The 25,390-nt window shown below is 46.8% G+C and overlaps 1 long non-coding RNA gene across 1 annotated transcript; it reads left to right on the forward strand.

Annotated features, from left to right (window-relative positions):
- The first annotated feature begins 21,438 nt into the window (after nt 1–21,438).
- LOC122709451 lies at nt 21,439–23,946 on the forward strand. The gene is made up of 3 exons (XR_006345521.1): nt 21,439–21,603; nt 23,417–23,641; nt 23,740–23,946. It is a non-coding gene; the product is annotated as an uncharacterized LOC122709451 (long non-coding RNA).
- The last annotated feature ends 1,444 nt before the right edge of the window (nt 23,947–25,390 follow it).

Below are 25,390 nucleotides of genomic sequence, written 5' to 3' on the forward strand. Positions count from 1 at the left end.
GGCTGCACACATCTGGAAGGAAGGCAGTTTGCATCAGAGCCATCACCAAGGTAGGGCCATGGCACTGTGTGCGGGTGGGAGTGGTCCAGGACCCCTAAAGGAGGTCTTGAGTAGGATTCTGGGGCAGACTCAACAGAGAGAGTGAAGATGATGGGAGGGATGGTATTTGGATAAATACAGAAATTCAAGAATGCGTATTTGGGCATCTGGGGTCCTGCGGTTTTCAATCAGTTGACAATGTGGACACTCTGCTTTTGGAAGTATCATGTGTTTCCCTGTGAATCCCTGGTCTCTTGGTCCCATTTGGGGGATGGGCTGCAGCCAGGGCAGGAGTGGCCCCCTCCTTCGGTTGTGTTTGTGAATATCTGTTCCTCTCTTCTCCTCTGGTGCATGGCCTGCCCCTCCATTAAGTGGAGGGAGTGATACTGCCATGCACAGAGTGCACTTTATTCCAGTGAAGCCAACCTCCACTCAGAAACAGCCCTGTCCTTAACCTCTATACTGCCTTCTCTTGGTTGCCTCTATGCATCATATCCATCATTAAAGAATAAGTATTCTTCGGTCCATCATTGAGGATATTTTAAAAAATACCCTCAAAATGCCATTGAGGATATTAGAAAAGACTGATGGGATGATGGCTCCATCCATGGAGTAGGACTGTAGCATGACCTGTGTCTTGAACCCTCTTAAATCTATTTAAAGACACCTCTCTCCTCTTCCCAGGGACCATGCAAATAGTCATTATTCACATTAGCAGATGGAACGTCAATTCCTGGTAGGTCTTGAGAAGTACCGGTAACCTATTCTAATTCAGGATTAAACAATACTTTGCAACTCTGAATTGACATGTGTGTGTCTGTGCTAATTCGCTTCAGTCGTGTCCGACTCTTTGCAACTCTATGGACTATAGCCCACCAGGCTCCTCTGTCCGTGGACTTTTCCAGGCCAGAATACTGGAGTGGGTTGCCATGCCTTCCTCCAGGGGATCTTCCCGACCCAGGGATCAAACCAGCGTTTCTTATGTCTCTCGCATTGGCAGGCAGGTTCTTTACTACTAGTGCCACCTGGGAAGCCCCTGAATTGACATATTATCACGTAAAATCTTCACTAAATATTGACTCCAGCTATAGGGCGATGGGGTCTTGAGTTGCCATGCAGTGTGATTGGCTCACAGCATCTCATCCCCTCCACCCCACTCCCACCCTCTGCTCCCATCCCAGCCTCCTCTCCACATCCCTTGTCCAGCAGTCAGATGAGACCCATCTTATTGTAGGTCGTTATCATTATCACATCTGTGATGAACAACAATCAAAACCCAAATACAATTTCTCAGATCTTCCCTTTGGTTTAAAAAAAAAAAAACTCTAATGATGTTTCAAGGTCAGGGCTAATAGTAGTACAAAAGTACTGTATTCATTAATGTGTATGCATGTATTGAATGTACATGCTTTGTTCTGACTTTCAAATTTAACAAAATGGGTAAAACTGTGAATAGATAAATATGCTTTTCATGAATTCAGGCTTCTGGCAAAGTATTTAAAGGGTAGAAACACTAAGGAACATGCTCTTTCAGCACGTGAAGGACAGAATAAGTAATCCCCTTGGGGGCAGGATATTGGTGCGTGTGCGTGTGTATTTTCCAAATGATTAGAGAGTACTTCTGAAGCTGAAATCATGCGAATGAACCTCTTTCTTGGAATCTTCAGACGATGTTGGGTTGATTTGTCTTCACAACACCTTTTCACCCGTCTTCACCCACTGTGAAGTTCTGCAGGTCAGTTTCAAGCCCTGGGTGACCTCTCTCTGCACTCTGCAGAAACAGGGGACCACGGTTGACATTGCTCTCTATTTCCTTTCAATTAAGCACCAATCAAAAGTTGTCAGTGAGGTTATACAACTGATACAGGTAGGATTCCAGAAAGAAAATCCATGTGGGTAAAGGAAAGATTCTTGAAGTGACATTTTGGCAAGCCTGGTTCATTTGTCGCAAAATGACCAGGATCCCTTTTTAAGCTTCTCATGAAAACCTGTGTACTTTGGGATTCAAAGTCCCATGAATCTTTGCCTGGCAGAAATGTAAATGTTTTGAGAAGACTGAGTCTTTGCAAGTTTGAGCCACTGCAGATGCTGAGGGACCCGTGGATGAAGGATGGATGATGTAGGCTGGTGTTCTGGGCAATTTCTATCTCTGACAAGACACAGGTCCCTCTCTCACTCCCCCGCCCCCACACCTCCTGTCACCTTCAGTAGACACCTGGGTTCGGGACTGTGGAGAGAATGGTCCCTTCTCCCAGATTTGGGCCCATAATGACAAGAGGATGAGGGCTAAGGAGACCCCCAATTTAAACCCAAACCATGATTTATACCATGATTATTCCTTTGCCCTTTTCAAGTGGAGATGGGGAGCACTGGAGCTGGTCCAGGCTGCTTTGTGAATTTTAAATTCTGTGTCTGACCCTAGTGGGCGGCCTGGAAGTGTCCTCAGGACAGAGCCCTGTGGCTGTCAGATGCCTGAGACTAAGAAGGAAGAAAAGAATGGAAAGAACTGAGCATAACTGGGGCTGCCCTGTGCTGGATGTTAACGCAATCTGGCTGAACCCCTGTTCAGCAAAATGGAGGAGAAACAGTACTTCTTTATAACTGAATCACTGTGCTGTACGCCTGAAATGAACACAACATTTAAATCAACTATATTTCAATAAAAAAAGGAAAAGAGAAAAAAAAAGGGCTTCCTGCCTTTCTCTCTCTCTCTCTTTTGAAGTACAGTTAATTTACAATGTTGTGTTCATTTCAGGTGTACAACAAAGTGATTCAGTTATATATATACTTGTATCCACTCTTTCTTAGATTCTTTTCCCATATAGGTCATTACAGGGTATTGAGTAGCGTTCCCTGTGCTATATTTTACTGCAGGTCCTTGTTGGTTGTCTATTTCATATACAGGAGCATGTATGTTTGGACTCAGTGACACCAGCAGGTTGAAATTCTACCCTTGGCCGCTGTTATTCACAGCCTGTAGCTGCACCCTGGGGGAGGGGTGGAGTTGCTGAATGGACCTCTGGGCTTAGTGTCAGGAGACGGGGTCCAGTTCAGCTACTTGTTTGTCCTGTGGTCTAGAAAGCTGTTTGTTTTCTTCTAGGGTTGGTTGTCATATGGGGACCTGCCATCGAGGTGTGGAGATGTGGAGAGGTTCGAGTGAGGATGAAAGTGAAAGTGTTATTGCTTAGTCGTGTCCAGCTCTTTGTGACCCCACAAACTGTAGCCTGCCAGGCTCCTCTGTCTATGGGATTCTCCAGACAAGAATACTCGAGTGGGTAGCCATTCCCTTCTCCAGGGAATCTTCCTGACCCAGGGATCAAACCCAGGTCTCCTGCAATGCAGGCAGATTCTTTACCATCTGAGCCACAGGGAATCCCTGGTTGAGTGAGGATGGTGACTGGTAACTGAAGACCAACCACATGCAAGTGTGAGGTTGGTTCTGAGGCTGTGGCGTGAAGAGTTGAGTAGGACTAGGTCTGGTCTGGAAATGTGCAGGTCTGGCTAATCATAGACTTTCAGTAAGTTAGAGCTGGATGGGAATGGAGCAAATATCTACTCTAGCCCTTCCCCTAGACAGATAAGTAAACTCAATCTTAGATATAGAGAATCACTGGAAGGGTTTTCTTGGGCCATTTGAATAGCCTCAGAGGTCCCTAGAGAGACTCTGTACTCTGTAGCCATACCACATCCCACCCAGTGAGATGCTTCTAGGGTCCCAGGGAGTCTTAACAATTCCTAGATGAGGAGCACCTCAACAGACCAAGGCCATGGAGAGTCTTGCATGTTCAAATAGTAGAACTGATAATCTGAAAGACAGACGTAGGACTAACCCTACATGATGAACAAAGGCCAAGGACATGATCAAGGCAAGAACCAGAGGGTTTTTTTATTTTTAAATGTTTTCTTTAAAACAATTTTATGGAAGTATAGTTTTATTGAAGTGATTTACAATGTTGTGTTATTTTCAGGTGTAGGGCAAAGTGATTAAATTGTACATATACTCATTCTTTTTCAGATTCTTTCCTCATAAAGGTTATCACAGAACATTGAGTAGTGTTCTCTGTGCTATACAGTAGGTCCTTGTTGGCTTTCTGTCTTACATTTAGCGGTGTGTCTCTGTTAAACTGAAGCTCCTGATTTATCCCGTCCCCCCTATGTTTTTCCTCTGGTAGCCGTAAATTTGTTTTCAGTAAGTCTTTTCTGTTTTGTAAATAAGTTCCTTTGTATCCTTTTAAAAATTGGATTCCACTGATGAATGATATCATATGATACGTCTTTCTCTATCTGACTTCCTTCACTTAGTAAGATCTTCTCTGGCCCCATCTATGTTGCTGCAAATGGCATTATTTCATTCTTTTTTATGGCCAAGTAATATTCCATTGTATTTATGGACCACATCTTCTCTATCCATTCTGACTGACAGAAAGTTCTACTGCTCCCACTCATTGAGAAAAGTCCCTTGACCTTAGGAACATAGGTAAGCTGCGTCACCTCTTCCACATCCCACAGAATCAAACACGCCTGTTCACTGAGGTCCCTCTTGGGTGGGCAGGGCCAGGAGAAGCTGTGACTCATGGCTGCTTCCTCGAGGGCTCTTTCTTCACAGAAAATTGCTCTGATGGAGAATCGTAGGTGTGGACGAGAGTAACGTTAAAGGCTTCAGCTTTATAGGGCATGAATAAAGGTTGATGCATGATGCCGACTAACAAAATAAGGGGCCAGGTAAGCTCTTGACCGCACCCAGAGAGGCCTTGACTTGCTCTCTGGGGCCAGGGCTGCTAGTTCACACAAAATGGAGAAGGCAGAACATGGGCGCAAAGGAGAAACCCAGGCGCCAGTCTAGGAGAACACAGCCCTCTTCTTTCCAGAGATTTGCATGCAGGCGGGGCCCAGGGCACTCTTTGCTTTGAGACAACCAGCCTCTGCAACTCCAATCACACAGGGACGACGGAGGAGGGACAGCTGTGTCCTTGCTACCTCTGGAATGTTGGAAACACTGCCTGGGGAAGTGAAACAGTCTCCCACGCTCTCCTGTTCTCCATCTCCCCCTTCCTTCAAAACCTGCCAGGCTCGTGATCCACTCTAGCAAGAACTCTGTACTCGCTCTCTTTTCCTTGACACTGGTGATGTGGTGAAACTTACAGAGTAAATGGCAGCAGGGCAGGGGTTCTAGCATCTTCACTGGGGGGAAGCGCGTCTCTCTTTGTTTCTTTGGTCCCCTGGATGTAGCGTGGGCCTGATGCAGAAAGACGGAGAAATGCCTGTGACAGGTGGCAGGGGAGACCAGGGTTCAGGAGGTGTGGGGCATCATCTACTCATTTGCTGGGAACCTGGGCACCCAAGAGATTTGGTGCAGAGGGTTCTGAGGTCTGTTCCACGGAACAGACTGTGACGGGGATGGTTGGGCTCTTTCCAGAAGCAGGGCTCGTAAGGGTTTGGACTTTCTCTAGAGCTTTTCCTGAAGGACTGCCTGCAGCTCCTGCAGTGAGGGGGGGACCCTCATGATCCTTTGAACTGAGTCGATTTGGGGAGCTGAGTCAGAGGGAATGGCATTGCTCTCCTTGGAGTGTGGCCAGGGCACAAGGGGGACTTTTTAAAAAATCAGCCATTCATGTTTGGACGCCATGCTTCTGTTTCCACAGCAACCAGGCATGTAGCGCCAGGCTAATGCCCTGTGATGCCCTGTGCCGGTGGAGGCCAGGACTGAGGTGGGAAGGAGGTTCTCTGGTCTCTTTTTCTGCCAAGCTGGGTGTGATGGATGGACCCCATGGAATATGCCTGAGCCCCTCCAAGGTTATCAGTGGGGTCTGCTCTCCCCAGGGGCTGTCTCTCTGGGCCTCTCCTGGGCTCCCCGCCTCCCAGAAGCCAGGCTGACCCATGGCACGGGCCGCACCGAACCCCGACACTCCTTTTAGCTATCAGTGGGGGTGGGGGAGGCAAGCAGCTTTATCCAAGATGAAAAAACACTATTATTAGTTTTTAAATGAAAAAGTAAGGTGTATTCATTATTTTTTTTTTAAATCAAGCATAAAAATAAAAGCTGAAAGAAGAAATTAAGACATCACCTATTATCTTCCTCTTTCCATAACTTTCTAGAGGAAATGTATGTATTTTTCTACACAAATATGCACATTTAGTTGAATATATTTTCCTTTTATAAGAATGGGATGAAATCAACCTTTGCCAACTGATTTTCTTACTTAGTCATATAACAATTTTCCAGAGCCGTAATTATAGATTTATGTAATCATTTTAATAGTTGCATATAACTGCATATAGAAGAATCATAATTTAACCTAGGGGTCAGCAAACTTTCTGGAAAGGACTGGACAATAAATATTTTTGGTTTTGTGGACCAGATGGGCTCTGTTGCAGCTACTCAAGTCTGCATTTAGGGCTCCCAAGTGGTCAAAGATAATATGTAAAATATGTAAATGAAATGGCTGTATTCCAATAAAACTTTATTGACAAAAACAGTCAGGTCCTGGGCTAGTTTTGGTGTGTGCATGCATGCACGCACATATATGCACACAAAATACAGAGTTAGATATATATGTGTTCACACACACACACAGACATATATACACACACAAACCTAGATAGTGTGTTGAAAAGCAGAGACATCACTCTGCCAACACAGGTCCATATAGTCAAGGCTACATGGTCTTCCCAGTGGTGTGAGAGCTGGACTGTAAAGAAGGCAGAATGCAAAATAATTGATGCCTTTGAATTGTGGTGCTGGAGAAGACCCCGGAAAGTCCCTTGGATAGCAAGGAGATCAAACCAGTCAATCTTAAGGGAAATCAACCCTGAATACTCATTGGAAGGACTGATGCTGAAGCTGAAGCTCCAGTATTTTGGTCATCTGATGTAAATAGCAGACTCATTGGAAAAGTCCCTAATGCTGGATGGCATCACTGATGCAATGGACATGAACTTGGGCAAACTTAGGGAGATGGTGAGGGACAGGGAGGCCTGGCGTGCTGCAGTCCTTGGGGTCGCAAAGAGTAGGACACGACTGGGTGACTGAACAACAATATATACACATACATGCCTGTGTGTGCATGTACATGTGCATACATGTGTCCACGCACACATACAAAGTGTGCATGTATATGCCCACATGTGTGTGTGCACGCACATACATGTACCCACACGTGCATGTACATATGTGATAGTGTACATGCAAGCATATGCCTGTGTGTATACAAAAACACAGTTCTCCTATTTGCAGGGCAGGACTAGAGACACAGGGACAGAGAACAGACTTGTGGACACAGCGGGGGAAGGAGAAGCTGGGACAAAATTGAGAGAGTAGCATTGAAACATATACATTACCATATATAAAATAGATAGCTAGTGGGAAGATTCTGCATAACACAGGGAGCTCAACAAGGTGCTCTGTTAGGACCTAGAGGGGTGGGATGGGGTGTGGGTGGGCAGGAAGCTCAAGAGAGAAGGGATATATATATATATATATATATATATAGCTGAATCACATAGTTGTACGGCAGAAACCTAAACAACATTGTAAAGAAATCACCCTCCAATTGAAAATAAATAATAAATAAATAAATTAAAAACCATAGTTCTCTAGATTTATGATCAACAGGCATGAGACACACATGCCAATCCCTGTGCATCTGTTCTCCGTCCAACACACCTGTGATGGCCGGGGACATGGGACAGGTGTCCACGGGACATGGACAGGCGTGGGGCTGAGGCCAGAATGGGGATGTGGGGCTGAAGGGGTCTTTGTCCATGGCTTGGTTCGCCTGGGGAACTGGTGGGCCCAGCTTTGAAGGGCCCATTCCAGATAAAACTCGTGGTCCCAGGAGGGAGAAAGGCAGAGCAGGGACAGCACGTGCAGACGGAGGAGCAGGTGGCCTTGGACCCATCCCGTGGCTCCCACACTGGGAGTGGGAAGAGCTGGGGCTGGGGGCTGGGGACGAGGCTACAGAGAGGCAGGGCCAACACAGAGGGCTCATGTCTCAGAAAGGTGTTGTCTGAGCAAGGGCACATCTCAGTCCATTTTCTGGGCTTATGGAAGGGCCGCCAGAGACAGGCTGGTAGCACAGCTCCTGAAGAGCCCTCCAAATGAGGAAGTAAGATGAAGGGGCAGCAACTTAATCTGGAGTTAATCTCAGCATCCACAGGGGCTGTGTATGCTGACACAGGGCCACGCTCTGAAGGGAAGCAGCCCTTTGGAGAGTGGATTCAATGGGTGCCCTCTTGCTCCAGGGGAGAGGTGACGGGGTAGATGGGTAGAAGATGCTGAAGCTGCTGGAGCCACCCTAGGTGACATCAGGCATGAAGGGGAGGAAGCCGGTCCATGATGATGGGTGTGCTTTTCCTCATTTACTCAAGTGAATCGGGGTGTCTGAGGAATGGGGGTGTCTGAGTCTGAAGCTCTGGGGGTGAGGTTGAGGCTGGAGAGACAAACTTGAGGATCATCAGGGAGACATGACATTTAAGACCCCAGAGTGAAAGCATTTGGCCCCAAGTTTGCTCCCAAGGCTCATTTGAGGGCTTTTGCTACAAAGGCAAGCTGATTCAACATTGCTAATCATCAGGGAAATGCAAATCAAACCCACAGTGAGATATTACCTCATACCTGTCAGAATAGCTATCATCAAAAAAGACTGCGAATAACAAATCTTGTCAAGGAGCAGGAGAAATGGGAACCCTTGTAGGCAGCTGATGTGAATGTAAACTGGTGTAGCCACTGTGAAGAACTGTATGGACAGTGCTCAAAAAACTAAAAAAATACAACTACCATATGATCCAGCAGTTCCACTGCTGGGGATATATCTGAAAAGAAAAAAAGATTGGAAAAGATACATGGACCTCAGTGTTCATAGCAGCATTATTTACAGTGGGCAAGACAAGTAAGCAACCAAATACCCATCAACAGATAAGTGGATTAAGAAGATATGGTAGAGATACACAATGGAATATTACTCAACCACGAAAAAGAATGAAATACCACCACCAGTGGCAATGTGGATGGATCCAGAGAATATTATGCTTGGAGAAATAAGTTAGAGATAAATATTCTATTTTATCACTTATATGTGGAATCTAAAAAATAAAACAAATGAATAAAACAGGAACAGACTCACAGATATAGAGAATGAACTAGTGGTTACCAGTGGGGAGAGAGAAAATAGGAGGGACAAAAAGGGGTAAGGGATTAAGATTTACAAATTAGTATGTATTAGATAAGCATCAAGGATATAATGTACAGCACAGGGAAATATAGCCATCAATCTGTAGTAACTTTAAATGGAGATGGTGAAGGACAGAGAAGCCTAGTGTGCTGCAGTTCACGGCATCGCAAAGAGCTGGGCACGACTGAGCAACTGAACAACAACTTTAAATGGAGTATAATCTGTAAAAATATTGAATCGCTATGTTGTATACCTGAAACTAACACAGTATTGTTAATCAACCATACTTTAATTGAAAAAAAAAAAGGGAAAGCAGAGAAATGCTTTCTCCCAGGCTCCAGACCCCACCTACCTGCCCAGGACTCAGCTGGGTGCACTGCCTGTCTTGGGGTGGGGGCACTGGGGCTCCCCTCCCTGCTCCACCCGTGCTCACAACCTCTGCTGTCTCTGCACTTATCACCCTGTTTTGGGACTGCTCCTGAAAATGCCTGCATCTTGCATCCCCCATTGCCCAGGGCACTGGGAGGGATCAGGATTCGGGATGATGAGCCAGAAGCCATGGAGGGGCTCTGTGAACATGCTTTAAATAAATGAATGCCAAGTCCTCCTGGATTGTTTTTGTCTGACATGGCACTGGTTTCAGAACCCATTTTAGAAAATCAGTCCTGGCATGCTCCCATCTCTCCACAGACCAATGTCAGTTTTGTCTCTTGTTTATTCAACACTGTAATCTGGAGATATGTCACCAGGAGTTTTAAGGAGACCCTATGAGCTGTGTAACCTTAAGCAAGCTATGGAACCCCCACGACCCTTGGTTTTTCCATCAGTCAAAGAGCCGCTCTTTTTCTGCCTCATGGAAATGTGGTATCTTCTGCTCAGTTCTGAAGCAGAAACACATGTGTGTGGATTCACAAATCTATATGGGCTACAAATTAAAGGCACAATCAATGAGTTTCTCAGAGAAGAGCTGGTTAGTATGTGTATGCGGAGGGGGCAGATTTAATCTCTCAATAGTCTTTATTCAGAATTGTGAATTAAAAAAAATTTTTAGTGAAATGTATGTTTAAGTTGTGGCTCAGATGGTAAGGAATCTGTCTCCGAGGCAGGAGACCTGGGTTCAATCCCTGGGTTGGGAAGATCCTCTGGAGGAGGGATGGCAACCCACTTTAGTATTCTTGCCTGGGAATTCCCATGGACAGTGAAGCCTGGCAGGTCTATGGGGTTGCAAAGAGTTGGACATGACTGAGCAACTTTCACATGCTTCAGTTCAGTTCAGTTCAGTCGCTCAGTCGTGTCTGACTCTTTGCGACCCCATGAAACGCAGCACGCCAGGCCTCCCTGTCCATCACCAACTCCCAGAGTTTACTCAAACCCATGTCCATCGAGTCGGTGATGCCATCCAACCATCTCATCCTCTGTCGTCCCCTTCTCCTCCTGCCCCCAATCCCTCCCAGCATCAGGGTCTTTTCCAATGAGTCAATTCTTTGCATGAGGTGGCCAAAGTATTCGAGTTTCAGCCTCAGCATCAGTCGTTCCAATGAACACCCAGGACTGATCTTTAGGATGGACTGGTTGGATCTCCTTGCAGTCCAAGTGACTCTCAAGAGTCTTCTTCAACACCACAGTTCAAAATCATCAATTCTTCAGTGCTCAGCTTTCTTCACAGTCCAACTCTCACATCCATACATGACTACCAGAAAAACCATAGCCTTGACTAGACGGACCGTTTTTGTTCACATGCTTAGGTTGTGGCAAAATATACATAACAAAAAATTTACCATCTTAGCCATTTCTCTTTTTTTGGTGGGTTTGCTGACTTTTTAAATTGAAATATAGTTGATTTACAATGTTGTATTAATTTCTGTTGCTCAGCAAAGTGATCCAGCTTTATATACACACACACACACATATATACATATACATATATATACATATACACACATATATATACATATACATATATATATATATACACACACACACACACACATACATACATATATTCTTTTTATATTTTTTCCACTATGGTTTATCTCAGGGTATTGAATATAGCTCCCTGTGCTACACAGTAGGGCCTTGTTCACCCATCCTATACATACCGATTTGCATCTGCTAATCCCAACCTCCTACTCCATTGCTCCCCCACTCTCTTCCCCCTTGGCAGCCTGTTCTCTATGTCTCTGAGTCTCTTTCTGTTTCATAGATAGGTTCATTTTTGTCCTATTTTAGATTTCTACATATAGTGATATCATATGGTATTTGTTGTGCTCTGACTTTACTCACTATGATAATCTCGAGTTGCATCTATGTTGCTGAAAATGGTATGATTTTGTTCTCCATCTCAGCCTTTTCTAAGCATACAGTTCAGTGGCTTTAAGTCTACCCACATTGTTGTGCAACCATTATCATCATCCATCTCCAGGACTATTTCATCATCCCCAAATGAAACTCTTATTAACTTGGTATTCCTCCCTCCTTACCCCCTCAGTCTCTGGGACCACCATCCTACTTTCTATCTCTATGTAACTGACTCCTCTAGGGACCTTGAGGACTCAGACAGTACTTATTCTTCTGTTGACTGGTTTAGTTCATGTAGCATTTGCTGTTGCTGTTTATTTGCTAAGTCCCGTCTGACTCTTTGTGACTTGATCGTCTGTAGCCCACCAGGTTCCTCTGTCTGTGGAATTCTCCAGACAAGAATACTGGAGTGGGTTGCCATTCCATTCTGCAGGGGATCTTTCCCGACCCAGGGATTGAACTCAGGTCTCCTGCATTATAGGCAGATTCTATACCACCTGAGTCACCAGGGAAGCCCTCATCTACACAATGTCCTCAAAATTCACCCATGTTGTAGGCTGTATCAGAACTTCCCTTGTTTTAAAGGTTGAATAATATTCCATTGTATGGATGTGCCGCAGTCACTTTATCTTTTCACCTACTGAGGGACACTTGGGTTGCTTCTGTGTGTGTGCATGCTAAGTCGCTTCAGTTGTGTCCTACTCTTTGTGACCCTATGGACTGTAGCCCTCCAGGCCCCTCCGTCCATGGGTTTCTCCAGGCATGAATACTGGAGTGGGTTGCCATACCTTTCTCCATGAGTTGCTTCTACTCCTTGGCTAATAAGACTAATGCTGCTATGAATATGGGTGTACTATCAGAACTCTGAATAATATATTATAGCTTGACTCACATTCATTCTCTCATCATCCTTGGTTTTCTGGTTCCAGTGGTTGATTCATCTAAAGCTATAAGAAACCGGAAATCATCTGAACTGTTGTCCCTGCACAGTCTATGTTTTAAACTATTTAAAAAAAAACAACTCCATGAGGTTTTTGTTGAGGGAGTTAAACATTAGATAACTTATGGTTTTATGGTTTGGGAGAAATGGTTACTTTCTTTTTTTTCCTGAAGAATCATCTGTTTTATCTCCACTTGACTTTTTAAAAATGCTGGAACAGTTTTTTGATTGAACATGAAGCTTTTCTTTCTTTCTTTTTCCTTTGATGTTTATATGACCAAAGGTGGAAAAATAAGACCTTTGCTTATTAACAGAATGAATCAGTCTCTTTCCCTCCTGGGAAATTGAAAACAATTTGGAGAAGAGAGTAAACTTCAGACTTCCTGTGATATGAATTGGGTGGACCTTTCCTCGAGGTAAGATTTAAGGCGGACCTAGCCGGCTTGACAGTGATGGAACCGGTATCACCATGTCACATTCCAACTGGATCGTTCTTTCCAACTGGATCCACCTGGCTCTCAACACTGGAATGGCTTCTTACAGCATCCCCAGGGAGAACACAGCCTGAGACTGTTACTCTGCTGGCCAAGGTCACCCAGGGAGATATCAGCCCAGAGCCTTCATGAGGCTGCAGTGGACACCTGCTCCCACAGCAAATTCTTGAAGGCAGTGGTGGTTTACTGTTTGGTTCTTTCTTCCTTTTTTCTTTGTATGTGTTAGATGTGTTTGGGGAAACTCCCCCCAAGACTGGCGCATGGCTCACACACCCTTTGACTGTTTCACACATTCCCTCTCTGGAGCTGGCGGCCGGGAGTTTCCAGCCAGCCTGAACTGGAGCTATTGGCCAGGGCATGCTGTCCACGGCCAGAGTTGTATCTGGTAGCATCTGGTACTTGCCGAGAAGTGGGGCACAAAGAATAAACAAAGGAAAGAGACTGCCTTGGAAACGGGACTGCAGAGCTGAGAAGATACTTAGAAAAGTGGCTTCAGGCCAGCTCCTACTCTCTCCAAATATGCCAGGAATGCAGGGCCCGGAGGAAGGGGACAAAACAGTGGAAAGAAGGAAAAAGCACAGCCCATCACCAAGGCCACCCTTCCAGCTCCTTGTCTAGCTGTCCAAACAAAGCAAAAGGATGTGCCTCACCCCAAATAAAAGTGTATTGGAACTGAAAAGCAATTGTTAGTACAGTCTGCATTTATATTGGGCGAGCATCTCCCCAAACAGATCTCTGAATCTTTTTAGCATCCCCCTTTTGGGTGAGGACCAGTAAAAGTGAGGATTTATTGAAGCACCTACAGGGAGGGAGAAGGGCTGAGATAGAAAACTTCAGTTGCCAGGGAACTGCTTGGAGCTGGAGATTCTTTCTCAGTTTGAGATGAAGATCAAGACAAAGGACAAAGGTCAAAGGGGGGTTGGTCAGAAAACAAAACAAAAACAGGAAGTGGCCGACTCAGGGATTTTCCATGGAAGGCTAGGAAGCATATCCGGATGTAAAGAGAAAAAGGAAGAAAAAGGGCACCTCTGAATCTCCTGGACGCCACTCGAGATGTTGGGAAATTGGGTTCTCAGCAGACCCCAGCTTGATGGAGGCCCGGCCGGCGATCAGGACACCAGATGGGTAGCCAGAGCCCTAGACTCAGCGCTGGCTCCTCCTTGGCATGTCACCAGGTCTCTGACTGCCTTTGTTCTTCTCTTCTAAGGTGACTTCTTCACCTCTTGAGTTCCTTAGAGCTGTTCCTGTGTGTCCTAACGAAGTGTGAAAACGGTCTAGAATAACTGAGAAGCACATCCTCACCCCTAAGCAAGCATTCCCAAAGGATATTTGGCACACAGATGGAAAAACATACATGTTACCTGCCTGTTGCTATTAGGACTAAATGACTCAGTCCTTTTGCTGCCAGATTTAGAAGAGGCTGTGTGATGTGGGGGGAGGTGCTGTCTGCTGTCCTTCTCATCTTGAATTCTGCCCTTTCCTTCCTCCCTAATTAGGGCAGGGAAATGACCCATCCTGTGTGAGGGTCCAATAGAGAAAATGTCTCTGTCACTGTCGGTAAATCTCCTCTTCTGTACAAGAGTAGGGATGTCCTGGATCCAGACTCCGTCCTCTGGGCAGTGGTCCTCGAAGGGCCCCACTTAGCACCACGAGGGAGATGTTGATTTGAGTTGAAGAGGTGTGTTTTTTATTTTTCTTTGCCAAGACAGGAGGAGATGGGGAATCTCCAGTTCCTGCCTGGGCTTGTTTTGTCTTGAGATCTTGTTTTACTCCCTAGTAGATCAAGGAAGTCAGAATTTTATGTGAGAAGAGAAGAAGGTGCCAGAGGGTTTCCAACACCCTTTATGCAAATGAGCCAGGAAAGCCGACTGCAGGCAGCCATCAGAGGTCAAAGGTCACACTCCACAATTCAACAATTATTTTGCTCCAAATGAAGGAGGGGAGCAGGACTGCAGGAAATGAGTTGCAACTACCTCAATTCATGTGTGAAAGTTTCCGATTAGGAATTCAAAGGACTTGTTGTTTAATGAAAGAGTGAAGCAAATTCCTTTTATGTGTTTCCCAATGTCCTTGGTGGTCCCTGTAGAAGAGCTGGATCCCGCTGCAGGAATCTTTTGGTTCCTGACCAGAAGCAGAATCTGAAATAAAGGAAAGGTCATTGATTACTTGGCTTCTGTTGGGAATGGGGTGGGATGGGGGTGAGGGTGGGTGGGCATGGTGTTGGCACCCTACTGCCTGGGCCAAATCTGTCCCACAGCCTGTTTTTGTCAACAAAGTTTTATTGGAACTAAACTTCACCCATTTGTTGGTAGATGATCTGTGATTGGTTTCGTAGTACAAGGGCAGAATTGAGTAGCTGGGACAGAGATCATACAGTCTGCAGAGTCAAAATATTTACTTTCTATAAAGCTAGTTTACAACCCATGTTCTAGTTCACTGGTTCTTCCAGCCACCCCCTACCCCCCACTCACTGGCTCTTAATTTTTGATCTGCAGTGAGTCCCTTTGGAAATATATGAAAGTCTATAATCCCGTTTTAGAAAAATATTAATACATGATCTCTTGGTGAAAAATACCTAGATGTGGGACTTCTCTGGTGGTCAGTGGTTGGGACTCTGTGCTTCTACTGCAGAGGGCACAGGTTCGATCCCTGGTGGGGAACTCAGATCCCTCATACTGCATGGCATGGCAAAAAAAAAAAAAAAAAAGGAACATGGGGGACCCAGTTCAGCTCATCAGAACTCAGGAGAAACAATCCAGAGCCCAAAGCCTCCTGGCAGAATGGTCCACAGTAATACCTTCTACCAGAAAGCGGACACGCAATTTATCTTGGCTTCAGCTTCCCCCACTTGTTTGGCTGCTCAGGCACTTTGCTTCGGCATAAGGACTTTGTCAGTCTCAGCACGCAGGCTTAGTTGCCCTGCAGCAGGTGGGATCCTAGTTTCTGGCCCAGGGGTCGAATCTGAGTCCCCTGTACTGGAAGGTGGAGTCTTAACTACTGGACCACCAGGGAAGTCCCAGCTCCCTGGGTCTTGAATGGATCTGCCCATTTCCCTCCCTCCCAGGACTGGAAGATGACAGCTTCATGTTAGCCAACACAACCAAGAAAGCCATAAGAACAAAGTCAGAAATGCTGCCTGGAACTCAGTGCAAGGGTGGGTCAGAGAGTGGAGGGCAGCCACGGCAGACGATGGAGGAGAATGAGTCTCTGGAGTGGCAGCTCCGTCCCCTAGTCTCCGTGGTGGCCTCAGGATGCCCAGCCGCGCCAGAGTCAGCTGCAGGATTGCTGTTCCTTCTAGGTCTGCTCCTCCGTGGTTTCCTGCCTGGCTGAATGGCCGTTGCTTCGTGGTGATGATTCATGGCATTTGGAAAGTGTGGCTCTCTTCTGAACAGGGAAGTGAAAAATAACCCAGCCAAGGGAAGCACAGGACAGGAACGGGGCTGTCACAAGACGCGAAGCTTTACTTTGGAAAATGCGGGGGGCGGGGCACCTCGGGGAAGTGGGTCTTGGTGGTTCGGCCCTGCTAGCCCTTCTGCAGAGCCTCAGCTTTTCCGCGCACTGGTCACTGAGCTGCCCCTCGGAAGCGGCTGCTGGTCTTGGCCCAGCGGCTGTGGGTAGAAGGAAGTGGACGGGTGATTCAGTGACTGTCAGCTTCCTCTCTGACTCAGGATTGGATCCGTTTTTTAGGGTGGTGCTAGCGGCCCTGGGCCACTTCAGCCAGAATCTTTGGAGTCAGAACGGAGGCGCTGACCCCTGTGGTTGCTGGCTTTCCCCCGACCCTTTGGGATGGTAAGGGGATTAGGCTGAACTCTGCGCCTCCCTCCTCGTTGGGTAAGCCCTTCTAATGAGGCCTGCCTGTGCTTCCAGCTGAGAGAGACCAGTGAGGTGGGGAGCAGAAGCCTCTCTGGGTCTGTGGCCATCTAGGGGGATTCCTTGATTTGGGGGTCATATTTGGAGGAACATTTGGGTTCTGCTTGGCTTTGGCAGGTGTCAGATGTGTTGAACTAGCTTTCATGGAGTCCATCTGTCCATCAGTGATACACAGGGGCCCCGCTGCTCCCTTCCCATGAACAGAGTCATAATCACCTCCATCCTCTGTGTGTTGCTTACACGCCATCACCACCATCACTGAATCCTGTTCTAAGAAACACTTTAACTATCCAGATCATGACCTCAGCCTGAGAGTGTCCAATCCTGAACATACTGACTTGATAAAGACATAAAAATCCTCTCAGAGTTGCAACAGGGGTTCTGTATTTCAATGTCCTAAACAACCTTGGATGATGGTCCCTTCTTCTCCTCTCCTTCCTCTCCTGTTCCCATGGCCAAAGCTGAGGACAGCTGGTCTTGCTTGGGCAGGATGGCCAGAGTTCACTCCCTGGTGAGTTTCATGGGGAAGCTATTATTAGCCATATGAAAGACAAATGCGACCCAGATCACTCGGGGCTTCAAAAAGGGACTCTAACAATGCCTGCAATGGGACCTGACCCTGCCAGGCACTCTCATCTCTTACCCAATCTTGATCTCATCTTCCACCCCAATATGGATTTCAATCTCTTTGATGAGCTTTCTCTACATGGCTGGGAATGTACACTATAGCAGCTTCTGCTTATCACGCCTCCCAGCCTCACTGCTAGAGGGGCTGAGAGTTCAAAAGCTCCACCTGATGGCCTTTGCTGGGGTCAGATGATAGTCCCCGGTTCCATCTCTGTGGCCTGGGGAGGATCTCTGAGCAGGAGGCTGCCCACATTTGGTTGCTATGATCAGTTCAGGGGTGGCAGTATTTTCCAAAGAAAGGGGTGCCCGACCTAGGTAGACAAACACTAGGTCCACTAACCCTGGGCACTGTAGGCTGGGGTCCTGGGCCGCCTCGCCTCTGCTTGTGGGGGCTGCAGTAAGAGGCCTGGCCAAGGGGAGGAGGTGCCTTCTGAGCTCTCAGAAACCATCATTTTACTGCTTGAAAATCCATAAAAGATGGGGGTTTCCTCAACCACATTTTTCTGGGGGGGATACATGTTTGGGGCCACAGCTGTGTGTGATCTTCTGAGGGGACGGCCTTGGAGGCTCAGAGCAGAGTGAGAAGAACAAAGGAAACGTTCTGAGAAGCATGGCAAAAATGAAACCAAATAAAAACCCCATAAAAATCCCTCCGAGGGCAGAGGAAATACCAACCCAAGGCTTCTGAGCCACAGATTCGGTAGTAAAAATTGAAGGACAGGCCACTCGGAGGCGATCCCATTGGGGCCAGAGGGAGAATGTACTGGAACACAATAACAGGGAGTCATGCGAGCAGAGGAGGACCGCTGGGGTGTGGGTCTGTGTGCTGCAATTCAGGAACTGACTGATGACCAGGGTTCACAGGGAGCCCGACAGACACAGGCCACGGGAACTGGTTCAAAGGCTGCTTGCAGCGGCCTTGATCAGATGATGGACAGCTGGCCTGCCCCCTGCAGGCTCTGACTGATGGTCCTGGGAACTCTGACCTCCACTAGGCCACAAAAAGACCTGTTGAGAAATCTCTCTGAAGACTGATTAAGTAAACAGCCACAGTGCAGATAATAATAATTGTGTGACGTGGCTGGGGTGCTTGCAGTCAGGAGAAACACGTGTTAATAATGACTGGGACAGGAGTCTTGCCTTTCTGTTCCTCTACATTGACTTCCTGGCTCCTGGTCTCAGTTCTGGGCTCAGAGAGCATTTGCAGGGGATGGAGTTGAGGGTGTGGAGACTTTCACTCTCATCTCACGGGTGTCAACATCCCAGGGATGGTACCCTACCTGTCACTGCATGGCAGCTGGTGGGCAGGTGGTCCTCCTTCCTACCCTGGCTAACCTGAGATGCTGCTCCTGGGGGCTTTCCATCTGATTTGTGGCCCTGGGGACACTGGAATCATAGCAGGAGTGTCTCCCCAGGTCTCCCCCGGAGCGGTAGGCTAAGCATGAAGAAGAGTCTGGTTTTCATCTGCAAGCATCTCTGAGCACATTGATCCTGTTTAGTTTTAGCCAAGAGCTGGTCAGACTCCCCTGGACAGGGAATAGAAGCCCCCTTGCCACTTTGCTTCTCTAATGATCTCTGAGACCCCTTTGTAGATGGAGGTGGGAGTGGGCTGCTGGCTCTGGACTCAGTATGGTTATGTCTATTCAGCCCTCTGGGCTCCAGCAGCAGTTTTGATGTTTGTTCATCCCATTCATTCATCGTTGATCCATCCAGTGACTCACGCGCTAGGACTGTCATTTAGTCATTCAGCCACAATGAGACTGTATCTTCTTATCTTTGGTCCCTGCTGTCTGGCATGGCTCCAAGCCCATGGTAGCGGCTCTGTGCATTTGCTAACTTCCTTTCTGGCCTCACTTTTGTGGAAATCCTAACTTCTGGGGCCTCAGAATGTGGCTGTATTTGGATGCAGGGTCTTTAAAGAGGGGATTAAGTTAAAATGAGGCCGTTTCCAGTTTAAAATGAGGCTCTGATTCAATCTGGTTGGTGTCTGTATACAAGAAGAGGTTAAGGGACTCCCCTGGTGGTTGGATGGCATCACTGACTCGACGGACACGAGTTTGAGTAAACTCCGGGAGACGGTGAAGGATGGGGAAGCCTGGCGTGCTGCAGTCCATGGGATCGCAAAGAGTCGGACGCGACTGAGCGACTGACCCACCACCACAACCTGGTGGTCTAGTGGTTAAGAATCTGCCTTCCACTGCAGGGGGTGTGGGTTTGGTTCCTGATCGGGAGACTGAGATCCCACATGCTGCGGGCAACAAAGCCCGCGTGCCACAACCAGGGAGGGCCCCGAAGAGCCCTGAGGAGCCCCGAGGAGCCCCGGCACTGAAACCAAGACCGGACACAGCCAAAAATAAATGTTTTTTTTTTTTTTGAAAAAGAGATTAAGACCCAGACACACACAGCGGAAAGACGGTGTGAAGACACAGAATGCAGCTGTCCACAAGCCCACGAGAGAGGCCTGGCACAGATCCTTCCTTCATGGCCTCCAGGAGGAACCAACCTTGCTGACTCCTCAATCGAGGGCTTCCAGCATCCAGCCCTGGGAGGATGTACATGTTTTCTGTTGAAGCTACCGGGCTGTGGTACTTTGTTCTGGCAGCCCCAGCAAACTGGCACAAGCTTTCAACTGAGAACAGGACCACACGCAAGGTGTTCCAGGAGGTCTGGAGACAAAGCAGAGAAACAGATACAGGGAAACAGGAACAGCTAGGGGCCCATCCTCTCTATACATTTTCTCCTCCCAAACCCCTCTCTACTATGCCTCTCCTTCCCTCTACCTCCAACAGAAAGAGGAAACACAGGGGGAAATGAAACAGAGGGTTCCCCAGCAAAAGGCCTGGCATCCTACAGAAGCTCTGTCGTAGAATTCATATAGAATCAGAAGCACTTTTGTCTCTTTGTTTTTTACACAATAAAGAAGTTTACTTCAGTCTCATATCAAAGAGGTCTAGCAGTAGATAGCCTAGGACTGCTTTAGTGGTTCTACATTCATCAGTATTCCATGTTCCTTTCTTTCTATTCTTAGAATTTGGCATCCATTGCAAAGAACACCTCATGGTCCAAAATGGCTGCTTTAGCTCTAGCCATCATACCCTCATTCCAAGCCACAAAGGATAAAGTAGGTAAATAAGTCATCTTTGCTGGGTTAACTCCCTTTAAGCACTCATCCAAAAAGTATTTTCCATGTGTATTTGCAGAAGTGCATTTTTTTTTTTTTTCCTGGCTACCTCTGTCTCCACCATCCTTATTTGGTGCATGTAAGTATATGTGCATGGCCAGCCTGAATGTGTGTGTGCATCTGAGGAAGGCCCAGGAAAGGGTCCACAGCTGTTGTGGACACGCTGTGAGCATTTCCCCAGGATGCTTGCCAGCCCCAGTTTTACGGTGCATGGTGGCTGGAAAGGGCCACAATCAAACCTTCCTCAGGATCATGAAGTACATCCCTTGTTGCACTTTTTGACTAAAGATGATGCCAATGTTGTATCTCCACGCAACTGCTACAGGAGAAATGTCCTTCGGTTTATGGCCCTGGCCAGTGGTCATGGAGCTGTGACCTCCTTGTCTCCAGGAATCAGGAGCTCATGTCATCATGCAATAGTCTTGTGATCTCTGGAAACATCTCTGAGCCTTCAGACCTAGCCTATTAAGAAACTAAGTCCATTTGCAAATGTGCCTGAGATATAAGTCTTGATACTTCTGGTTCTTCCACGGTGTCCACCACTTTTCAGCCAAAGACATTTTGCACCGCACAACTCAGTAATAATCCTGTCCTGTCCCCTCATGGGTCTCTTTTGCAATCCCAGCTTAGCTCATCGATTTTAAAGGGAACTGGGATTCCAGGAGCTCAAGTGTTGACCAACCTGTCCCATGTTGCATAGTGCTGGGTCCCCAGTGGACTTTGGCAGAGATGTTACTGCCCCTGTGGTTGCAATCAGCTTCTGTGTGCATGTTGGGGGTGAGATTTGCAACACGGTCACTTGTGCTGATCGTGGCGTTTCTGAAGCGTGGTGCCAATTTCTTCATTTAACATTGATGTGAAAGAAGCTTCCTTTCTTTTTTTTTCAAACTTTTAAACTTTTTATTCTGTATTGGGGTATAGCTGATTAACAATGTTGTGGCAGCCTCCAGTGAACAGCAGAGGGACTCAGCCACACGCATATAGGTATCCATTCTCCCCCAGCCCCTTCCCATCCAGGCTGGCATGTAGCATTGAGTAGAGTTCCATGTCCTTGTTGATTATTCGTTTTGAATACAGCAGTGTGTATGTGACCTTCCCAAACTCCCTAACTATCCCTTCCCTGCCGGCAACCAGAAGTTTGTTTTCTAAGTCTGTGGGTCTGTTTTTTTAAGTCCATTTGTATCATTTCTTTTTAGATTCCACAAATAAGGGATTCCATACAATATTTCTCCTTCTCTGTCTGACTTAGTATGACTCAGTATGACACTCTTTAGGTCCATCCATGTTCCTGCAAATGGCATTATTTCATTCTTTTTATGGCTGGGTAATATTGCATTGTATACATGTACCACGTCTTTTTTTTTTTTTATTTTATTTTTTTTTATTATTATTATTTTTTTTTCCAGTGGGTTTTGTCATACACATGTACCACGTCTTTATCCACTCCTCTGTCGATGGACATTTAGGTTGAAGCTGCTCTTCTTTTCTGCGTACAGACAAATGAACATCTTCCAGAATAGTCATGTCCTGCACATGCTGGGCTCTCGACACCCCACTTCCTTCTGCAATGCCCTCCTTCCTTGGCTTGCCCTCCATCGTTGCCCTCTTTTTCTTGCTTCCTGCTTCTCACCAAGCATAATCCCCCTACTTGATAAACCTTAGGTTTTATCAAGAGGCAACTCCAGAGGTTATCTGCATTTTAGATTTTTTCCATGTCTTTTTAAAAGTCTTTATTATTGTTACAATATTGTTTCTCTTTTACGTTTTTTTTTTTTTTTTGGCTGAGAGGTATGTAGGATCTTAGCTCCCTGATCAGGAAATTGAACCCTCACCCTCTGCATTGGAAGGCGAAGTCTTAACCACTGGACCGCCAGGTGGCATTTTAAATGAGTGATTCATGAACATCTAAGCTTTCAAAACCCAAAGAAATGATCTTCCATTGCTTGAATGGAGCCAAGGGTTTCTATCTGGACTGGTTGTGCACACAGGTCTACTTTGCTTATTCAAATATCCAAGCTGGGGCTTGGTGGCCCAGTGGTTAAGGTGCAGGGGACCTGGGTTTGATCCCTGGGCTGGAAGGGTCCCACAGGCTGCAGGGCAACGGAGCCTGTGCACCACAGCTACTGACAACTACTGAGCTGGTGCTCTAGAGTCTGTGCCCTGTTCCAGGAGAAAATACCGCAATGAGGACGAAGAGTAGCCTTGCTCATCGCAACTAGAGAAAGCCTGCACACAGCAACAAAGATGAATAAATAAATAAATAACCTTAAAAAACCCCAAATACCCAAGCCTGTGGCCAGTCTCCCTCCAAGCCAAGGGGCACCACCTTCCTTGGTGCGTGTCTCGCATGATGCAGGTGACTTTTCCAGCCACACCTTTGACAGTACTCAGCCTATTTATCACATATCTTGCTGCAAGCGGAGGCTGACTCGGGTCTTGGTGACATCTCTCTGCCACTTCCCCCTAGACCCAGAGCTATATTTATTCGCTAGCAGATTAAAAAAAAAAGCCCTTTACATTTTTAGGGCTTCCCCAGTGGCTCAGTGGTAAAGAATCTGCCTACAGAGCAGGAGATGCAGGTTAGATCTCTAAGTCGGGAAGATCCCCTGGAGGAGGGCATGGCAACCCACTCCAGTACTCTTGCCTGGAGAATCCTGTGGACAGAGGAGCCTGGCGGGCTATGGTCCATGGGGTCTCAAAGAGTTGGACATGACTGAGCGACTGAGCACAAGAATATGCTTTTAAACCCACACCCTCTCCTCCCAGGCTTCAATTTCATAAATGTTGGTTCTTCCAGAGAACTGAACAGGGCCCGCAATCCTGCATGTGCTTTTCAATAATCCCATGACTAGTCAGTGAGGATGGAGCAGTGACCCCAAGACAGAAGACTTCATTTGGCATGACTCACCCTTGGAGACATCCAGCTCGCCTGGCGTGTGTTGTTAAGTGCCTGGTTCTGTAAATATTGACAGTCAGAAACCATCCTGAGAGCTAGGAAGCAATGACCTTGCTTCGTAGGAAGGTAATGTATATGAATATGCCCCGTGATTAGGCAACACTCGTTATTTGCTCTGATTTAGTCACTGATAAATATCACTGCACTCTCTCTCTTCCTAATAGTGACTCCTCTGCTGATGTGTGACTCAGAGTTGATATATTATGGGGTCTGATTCAGCAAGGAAAGTTTGGTCTGCCACCGCAGAGAACAACATCCAAGGCCACTTCGGTTTCTAGGATACTGGTTTCTTGACAAGTGTGGCATTGTCAAGAAGGAAAAGCTCAGAAGGAGTCTCCATATTTGAGAAACTGAAGCAGGTGTGGAGGGATAAAGAGCAGAAGAGTGCATTAAAAAAAATAAAATTTATTTATTTAAAAAAGTATTTTGGCTCAGCTTGAGGCCATGTGGGATGTGGGATCTTAGTTCCCCCACCAGGGATCGAACCTGTGCCCCCTGTACTGGAAGCGGAGCGTCTCAACCACTGGACCGGGAGGGAAGTCCCCAGAAGGGTGCTTTTCATCATTGTGAGCCTGTGTGTTAAAACATGCTTGTCCCTAAGGCACATTTCCAGTGTATTTCACCCACTGGCTCCCCAAGGGGTGACCTCTCTATTCAAACCAACCCTTTCAGGCTTGTGAGCACTGCCCTCAGAGAAGGGGTGAGGATGCCCGTGCAGAAACTGGGTTTACCTCTTGCTCTCCCTTTCTAATGACTTAAAATTAATGGATCATTACTGATGTTTTCTTGAGGGCTTTGGTTGTTTGGTTTCTGAAGTTTTGTTCCTCTGAAGGAATTTCCCATTTGAATGAAGTTCAGTTCTTTTGAATGGCCCTTGTTTATTTCCTACATTTTTTTCAGGGCCTGTCCTGCCAAAGCGGAGATGAGCTTTTCAATAGGTGGGATTTGAACATGGGCTTTTGGCAGACCAATATGCGGGCTAAAAGTGTGGCCCTTGGCCAAGGGCACGTGCATGCACACATGCACACACACACGTGCAAGGCTGCAACCCCCTGCATAATCACTTGGCACTTCCTCTGTGTCGCCTTGTAAAGAGAGCAGAGCTCGGTTTGAGCTAACTGCATCAAGAGGCAGCACAGCCCTGTGAAGGGAGCATGCTTTGGGGCTGGCACTGAAGCACGGATTGCCTCGATGTTAAGATATCTCTTTACTGCTGACTGTGTGACTTTGGGCAAGCATCTTAACTTCTCTGAGCCTCAGAATCCTTATTTGTAAAATGAGGATCCTAACACCTACCCAACTTGGAGGCCTAGTGTGAGTCGAGATGAGATAATGCATGGGACACACCTGGTTCATAAAAACTGATTTGTCCACAGTGGCTATGTTATTGTCTTTAGCACCAAGTCAATATGGAAACTGCTGCTGCTGACAATTTGGGATTGTTCTGGATTCGAGTTATGAAGCGCTTCCTATGAGTCTGAAGTTTTATATGCATTGGCTCAGCCCCTCAAGGAGGTATTACTAGCTTCACTTTATAGAAGAGGAGCCTGAGGCTCAGGAGTGAGTACAGCTGGCTGGAATTGGAGCCAGGCATCTCTGGCTGTGGGGATTCCCAGGTGGAGCTAGTGGTAAAGAGCCTGCCTGCTAACACAGGAGACATAAGAGACATAGGTTCAATCCCTAGGTCGGGAAGATCCCCTGGCAGAGGGCACAGCAACCCACTTCAGTATTCTGGCCTAGAGAATCCCAAGGACAGAGGAGCCCGGCAGGTTTATGGTGCATCGGGTCACAGAGAGTCGGACATGACTGAAACAA

Source organism: Cervus elaphus, chromosome 15 (genome assembly GCF_910594005.1).
Source record: "Cervus elaphus chromosome 15, mCerEla1.1, whole genome shotgun sequence".
NCBI lineage: Eukaryota > Metazoa > Chordata > Mammalia > Artiodactyla > Cervidae > Cervus > Cervus elaphus.